General features: G+C 38.5%; 1 long non-coding RNA gene across 3 annotated transcripts; it reads right to left on the bottom strand.

The window, feature by feature from the left end:
- On the bottom strand, nt 1,102-6,885 carry LOC110435545. Of its 3 annotated transcripts, XR_002453271.1 has the most exons (7): nt 6,263-6,885; nt 3,917-6,049; nt 3,416-3,827; nt 2,377-2,556; nt 1,554-2,285; nt 1,391-1,463; nt 1,102-1,300 (listed from the first exon to the last, which is right to left on the bottom strand). It is a non-coding gene; the product is annotated as an uncharacterized LOC110435545 (long non-coding RNA). The 3 variants fall into 3 exon arrangements; XR_002453270.1 differs by having other exon boundaries at nt 2,377-3,827; XR_002453272.1 differs by having other exon boundaries at nt 1,857-2,285; nt 2,377-3,827.

Below are 7,993 nucleotides of genomic sequence, written 5' to 3'. Positions count from 1 at the left end.
GTAGAAGTCAGACATGAGGAGCATTTGGCTTGATTGGCCAGACTACGAGGTAAACCATAACAATTTTTTACCAATGTGTGTAAGATGCAAATGTACGTACAAGAAATTGGTCAAGCACAATGTAGCATGCAACTTTTTTTTGAGTATTGTGACATTAAATTCAATAATACCATGTAAGCACATATCTGTGTTGGTGGCCTTTCTTTTCTACCAAACTGTAACTCCTCGTGAGACAATAGACATGTAAATTTTTGTTTCAGTCTTGATGACTGATATTAATTAACGGTGCCTTGTGCTCATGTATCCGAGTAACAGCAGCAACTGCACAGAAGTCAAATGTTTGACAAAAGAGAATGATTCTTCTTCATCAAATTTGGAGCACAAGATAACACACGGTTCATCTGAAGACATCTGAGCCAATAGGCTCTATTTCCAGCCGCCTAATTTTAGAGAAACTTGTATTTATTTCCAACTGCCTTTAAAAATTGATTTTTAGAGGTGGTTGGGAATATAGCCACCTCTAGAATATGAGGTGCATAGTAGAATTTAAATTACTAGAAATGGGAGGAGGACGATTCCCATGCAAACTAGAGAGAACCTCATCTTGAGAAGGTTGGTTTCTTACTCGGTGAGGAAGAACACCGAAGAGCATTAAATCAATGAAACAGATTTGTTATTATTTAGTGGCCTGCTGCTCAGAGGTGCCTTGACTACACAAGAAGAATGAAAGGACTTAGATGGAGCTGAGATGGACCCGGAATCTTTTAGCAGCTATGGTTCTGATGACATGATTTACTGGCAATGACATGAAGAACAAAGGGCTCAACATCACACTCTGCATCATAAAGCCACAGCATGGTTGCTAGTGGAGAATGCACAACAGCACGATCGACACCTGCCAGTGTATATTAACATGCTCAACGGATGTACAAGTCAATCATGTATTGATACATATCTTTGTCTCTATTTGACTATATATATATACTAGGTAGCGTGCCCGTGCGTTGCTACGGGATAGCTAATATTTTTTATTTAAAATACATGGATCGCATAATAAGATAATAATATTATAATCTCCTACTTAAATACCAACTTAAAAATGACATTTATCTAAAAAAGCAAAGTTCACAAACACAGTCACGAAGAGCACGACGTTGTAGGCTTACAAACTCTATTTTATAGACCTTTCCGTGATACGGCTGAGATAATGTTTAATATTGACACAAAGATATCTCCGACATCTATTTCTTCCGTGCGCCAGTAAATCCACAAATAAATTCCGCCGCATCTCTGTACCATCCTGTCACAAATTCGAGTATATATATGTAAATATTAGTGTGTATTGCATGGGTAATATTTTACAAAAACTTAGACAAAGTGTTATACTCACTGTATAAATATGTGTGGCTTTTGGTCTATTCCATGTAGACATATATTATAGGATGAGAAATTCACTTAAGTACCTGTAGCAAGATTCATGATCAGCAATATATAGAAATAGTTAAATCATAGGTATTTGTTATTGCAAACGATGATGATTTTGAGTTAATTACCCATCTATTTCCTCTGCAATGTTTTTTACACGTTTAAATTTCCATTTAAAAACATCCTCGTCCCATCCAGGAATATGTTTATTCACTACGGTCGTATAGTTGAAGCAAAATCCAAGAGTATATTTCACATACATGAGTGCTGGTGTGTCTTTACACCACTCTTCAACAGGTTTAGGATCAATCATGATAAGTATTTTTTCCTGCTGATCGAAAACATAGAGCATATATTTTCGAACGTATAGCCATGGCAAAATAACGATTAGAATAGTCAACAAGTAATAAAAGTAGGAGTAGAAGACTTACATATCTGCATTGTGCTAAGTTGTATTTCATATCCTCACATATATCAATCACAGCAACCATCATAGTGTATTTTTACGATATTCTGCCATCTTTGTTAAAGCACACATTCTCTGAAAGAGAAGAATAATGAGAGTCAAGATTAGTATATCTTGGTTCTTGGAAAAGATAAGAAAATATAATATATCACCTAATTTATCCTATTGAAGTTAGACTCCATGCAAAAATATACTTATGCAAAATCTCAGGTCCATGTGATGCTTCGTAATATTATTGCATTTTTTCATTATATTATACTCTCGAGCCGTCTGAAAATAAACCCCTATTTTGAAACAGTTCTCAGGGATGTCTCGATTGCTTATTAACAACTCTTGCAGATCCTGGACACTTAGAGCAATCATAGAGGGATGAAAACCTTTAACCCAAGGCTTCCTGCAAAGCATTAGACATAGATGATATTTCCATCATATAAGAGCATACTATCGTTAGTAAATAAAGTAATTAAAATAAGCAAGTAGCTTACTTTAAAATTTTTGCGGCTGATTGCTATGGAATTGATTTTTGTATGACTAATTTGCATGACACCGAGAGAGGCAGCTTTGCTTTCTGAGAGACAACGTGTGACACATCTCTTGGAAGGTGGATTAATTTTTGCCTTGCTTATTTCCTACGGATGTTGCAAGATTGTTTTTTGCCATCGTATCTGAATTAACCAGATGCAATCATATGAGATATTCCATATTATTTTGTTCCTGCTCTTGGCCCTGCCTTTGTACAATGAGGTTTATTTATGTATACTTGATCTTATATACATGAATGAAAATATCGAGCACTCGTACTTCACATGCACACATGCTTATACACCTTATATATACCATGCCTGATACGTACGTCACATGCACACATGCTTATACACTCGTACGCAAGGATGTAAAGCTAGATACGGTCACGGCTGTTAACAATATATAAATGTTAGATATGGGCATGACTCTTAATATACTCTTCCCATCATATTATAAATTTTACAATTGTTAGGAGATTTTTAGCGTAAAAAGATAGCTATTCTGTACCAACCCATGAGTATGTTGTGTAGTAAACCAATAATAATAAAATATAATTTATTTATTTACAACAAAACACTTAAAATGTAATTATGCCATCATATAAGTATGTATAGAACATCTCTCTGTAGAGTCTGATAAGCCAATTGAAAATACCTAAGAACAACAACAAATACGGAGATAGGAGATATATTTGTGCAGAAAAAATTTGAATTAAAAAATGCAATTATGAGTTAGTAAAGTAATGTAACCTCATTTTTGGCGTCAGGACCTCCTTATATACAATATTTTTCGTAAAAGTTCCATCCGTTGTTGAGGACTGCTTATCCTTATCTTTTTTATTTAACGCATTCTTAGGTCTTTTCCCATTCTATTCTTTTTAGCATTTTTCTTCTTCATATTTTTCTTCTCCATATCCGTTGTTGGGGTCTTCTTATCATTATATATTAAATAAACTAAAAATATGCAATATTGAATTCAGAAAAGCAAAATCAAGTTTACCTGTTTTTTCTGATGATATCGTTCACGACACTTTCTATTCTTTTCATTTCTTTCTTCCTAAGTCATCGCCATTAATCGCGCCTTTTCCCTTTCCCTTTTTAGACCGGTGGCATCTGTGTTTTCCTTGTTTGATTCAACCCCAACACCTATTTACATAATAATTAAAGATTATGTATCTATATGAGAACAAATATTTATTCTATGTTTGGTTGTTAAAAATTGTTTGTGGTGGACCTATTGAGCCAGCAGATATTTCAGTTTTCGTCTTTTTTATGATACTTTTTTCTAACTTTTTTATTTTTTTCATCCCTTTCTGTTTGAGTCATTGATGCATGTCGTGCTTTTTCTCTTTCCCTTTTATGTTGTACACGTTCATCAACTTGCGCTTGTGAATTTGATGTTGTCTTGTCACCTGTTTGAAAAATAATTTGATAGATATTTACTTAATATCCAAAAATACTACAAGTGAAAGCGTCTATAGACATGTGTATAAATAATTACCTCGATTGGTGGTGTTTGTCAAGTCTTCAAACGGTGTACGACCTTTATTATTTTGCATAGGTTCCATTGTGATCAAACTTGACACAAAAATTTGACATAGTTCCAATCAGAAATTAATCTATGATAGTGGTCTAAGCTAGCAGGCATAATACATTAACATAGATGTAATTAGACCAGATACGAATACTGATATAACCAAATGGCGATCAATAGGACAAACAAGTGACTGTGAGCAGAGGAATAGAGGCAGAGATCTCATTTATCAGATCTCAGATCATACCCACCGGATACCGTGCCAGCCCTGGAGGGTGTCGCTACAGGCTCTCCGGCCATAAATAAAATGAGATCAAACATAACAAAATTAACATTCAAAAGATGGATTAACCTTTCTTTTGGTTTTGGCCTTTCTGCCAGCAAGGTGTAAATGGCTAGTGAAAGCCATAGCAATGTCAGCATGGCAAGCCAGTTCAGAATGCTTCTACACCAACAATGGCAACCCAATTCAATATATATGTGAATGGCAGGTAGCCTGATTATATGAGCTTGTAATGTGCATTGGTGAACTAAATTCCCTATAGTCATTCTGCACGTCAAGTTTTTGTGCTTAATGAATTTGTACATAAGTAGTAAGGCAACCTGGTGCTGTTATATTTTTTAGCCCATTTACTTATGAACTTTTTACCCCTATAATCATTCATGAAGCCAGCTTAGACTAACTCATGAACCTTTAGGATGCACCCCTACTATATTGCACAGACATAAAAGAAATTGAACACACCTGAATATTAAGTCATGCTAATTCATTCAAACGCTGGTGACTGAATATTCAGCCATGCTTATTCTTTATTTTGTCATGTTAATTGACTACAAACACATGAAAGAAATTGAACACACCTAGACAACGGTGCTGTAGTGCAAAGCCATGAATATAGGTTAATGACACTGAAGTTGTGCTTTCTATAAATTTTCTGAAAAGGCACCAGGGACGACACTACTCCACAAGGTAACATGGAAAGGGTGAACCTGTTGTTGTTGTTTGGAGGTCAGCTGCACGTTGTCGTCAACTGAAGTTACCTTTCAAAGCTTGTTGCACTGCACCAATTCTGAATAAAATGATTCTAGGTGAGTACATAAACTTTCCAATACATTAACATCATATATGACTCATTTCAGAAACTCAAGTAGTTGGCAAAACTGGCAACACTCAAATAATGGCAGTAGTATATTGGATAGATAAATGACCATAGAGTGCAAGCAGTATATACTATCAACACTCAAATAATGCCAGTACTTTAGGAACTGAACTATCAAGAGACTGGTTGCAAGCACGCTTCTGAATGAAACATGAACTCAGATAACCCATTACTTGAACTATCAATAGGGAGCTTGTTAACTTGGGCGGCGGGCACGTCGCAGCGCTCGCGGTGCTTTCTGCGTGGAAGCCGAAGGACACCCAATCACGGTGGTTCGGCGGCGGGCAATAAGCAGCAGACGTTAAAAGCAGATGGAACTTTCGTAGGAGGTCTACAAGACATTGAATTTTCAAGAACTCTGTTATCTCAGAACCTGAAACTCTTAGTTCCAGCAAAGCTAAAGTTGGCATTACACTAAGCAACAATGTTTATACTTCAACAGATTCTTATGCCTCGGAGAAACTTCTGCAACAAGACAAGCCAGATGAGAAGATTCTGCATCAAGAGAAGTCAGAGGACAAACCTCTGCATCATTAGAACTCTGATGAAAAGCTGCTGGATAAACCAATTGAAAAGCATATTGACAAACTTATGGAAGAGCCAAGCTGACCACATAATTGAAAAATCAATTGAACTACCTACTCAAAAGATAGCTGAATCACCAACTGATGAGCCAGCCGAAAAAATAAATGATGCACCAACTGAAGAAACAGCTGAAAAAGTAACAGAGATAACATCTAAAAATACAGCTGAAGGGACAATAGAAAATGCAACAAAAGAGACACCCGAAAGGGCAATTGAGGAACTAATTGAAGAGCCAGATGAAACTATTTCTGTATCAATAACTGGGCCGAAGCAGTGGGGAAACACATCACTTGTTGAAGGAAGCAGTGCAGATCCTGAGGAAGATCATTTAAGTCTGCATCTACTAATCTTCAGCCTGGCAGTGGCAAGTTGCATTGTAAGTTGCAATTATTGCTCTTTTAGCATTATGCTTAGCTGTTCCTCATCCAATGTTATTAATTATTTATATATTATCAACGTAAAAAAACAAGACACTATCCATTTGCATGACTACAGGCAAGGGAAGAGCTACTGAATCGGAAGCATCTGGTGAAAATGCAAGCCATAGCATTAACACATCTGCACGCACCTTATCTCCACGGCCACACGGCGAGTGACAGGGACTGCGGACGACGTCGTGATCTCCAAATGAACTCCCCCAGTCAGAGCAGAAGACGTCAGACGTCTTGATCCAGCAGCCACCAGATGAACTCCCGAGGCCAGTCCAGAAGATGGCGGATGCGAGGGCAAAAGATTTAACACTGCACGGGCCTGGGTTGCGGCGCCGTCCAGAACCAGTGGACGCAGCGCCGAGTTGGTTGCCTGGGTTGCGGCGTCGGCGCAGAGGAGCCTGGGTTGCGTAGCCGTCCAGAACGAGAGGACGCAACGCCGAGCTGGGTGCCTGGGTTGCGGCGTCAGCGCAGAGGAGCCTGGGTTGCGGCGCCGTCGCAGAGGACCGGAGAAGGGAGGCCTCGATGCCGCGGAGGCAGGAAATCAGCGGCGGGCTCGATTCCGTAGAGGCAGGAACGCAGTCAATGAAAGAGCACCGTCGCAAAGGACCGGAGAGGGGAGGCCTGGATGGCGCAGGAACGCAGGGAAGGAAAGAGCGCTGGGTGCCTGGAAAGAGATGAACGCAGTGAAGGAACGCTGGCTGAGATTGAGAACCTTCCTATTTTTGCGTGTTTGCGCGAGGGGAGGAGGTCTCGTTCGCAGGTGCAGGAGGCAGACGGAGGAACGAAACGTTTTTTGCACCAAAAATTGTCCACACTTTGGTCTTTATATATATATATATATATATATATATATATATATATATATATATATATATATATATATATAGGAGAAGGAGATATATCGGTTTTCTATGCTACCTGCTGTTGTTACCGAAATCCTGCACAACTAATTGATTGAACAGAAGTTACTGGAAGAACAATGAATTGCTATGCACCATATTAGTAGCCAGCAAGCGCAGATCATTTGCTTGTCAAGGGATTACAACACTGTTATCAAAATTGTCAACGAATTGCTAACTTCATTATGGGCTTCGGCTGTTACAGATTTGAATGGGCTTGGCCTAGATGAATCTTTCATCATATTCCCATCACAAAACTATATATACACCATTGAGTTGGCATGCTGCCTCCTCAATCTTAAATTGCAATAGAGGTTGCTTCTCAGTTCGTCATATATTAGTAGATTTTGGACAGTCGCATTGTGTTCTTAATATTAGGTTGCATTGTGTTCATCATATACAGTCTTACCTATTAGTAATTTTGAGCCTCGCATAGTTGTCATTGTACCATCACATATATACTCCTAGGTGATGAGCCTGGTCTTTGCAAATTTATATATCCGTGTCCCCAAATTCTTCAGATAATAATATGGTTTCAATGGAAATAATTTAGCTATTTACTCCACGTGTTGTAAGGGCAGCTGCCTTACAAAATAAAAGTCCCCACTTCCGCACAACTAATTAGATCCACGTGTTGCATATATAGAGCTCTCTGCTTTCTGCATTGACACTACACGCTAGCATTTCCTCAACACACATATTAAGATTGGCTATACAAAACCATTATGGTTTATATATATAAGAATGGGAAGCGTCTGGGGAGATTGTTTGTCAAAAAATCCATTTTGTTGCTGTTTTCATGGACTAATGCTGAAAGACGACTGGCATGGCTTGTTGAGAAGATTTTTCGCCACTGGGACGCATGGGAAGTAGTCTGCACCGCCGATTGCTTGACCACCGAGGAGAGTGACTAGCTCGCCCTGACCGCTACCAGTCTCAAGATGATGAACACACGCGAGTACTCGGGGC

Source organism: Sorghum bicolor, chromosome 5, assembly GCF_000003195.3.
Source record: "Sorghum bicolor cultivar BTx623 chromosome 5, Sorghum_bicolor_NCBIv3, whole genome shotgun sequence".
Classification (NCBI taxonomy): domain Eukaryota; kingdom Viridiplantae; phylum Streptophyta; class Magnoliopsida; order Poales; family Poaceae; genus Sorghum; species Sorghum bicolor.
Note: the sequence above shows the minus strand (reverse complement) of the source record. Positions and strands in the feature narration are given on the sequence as shown.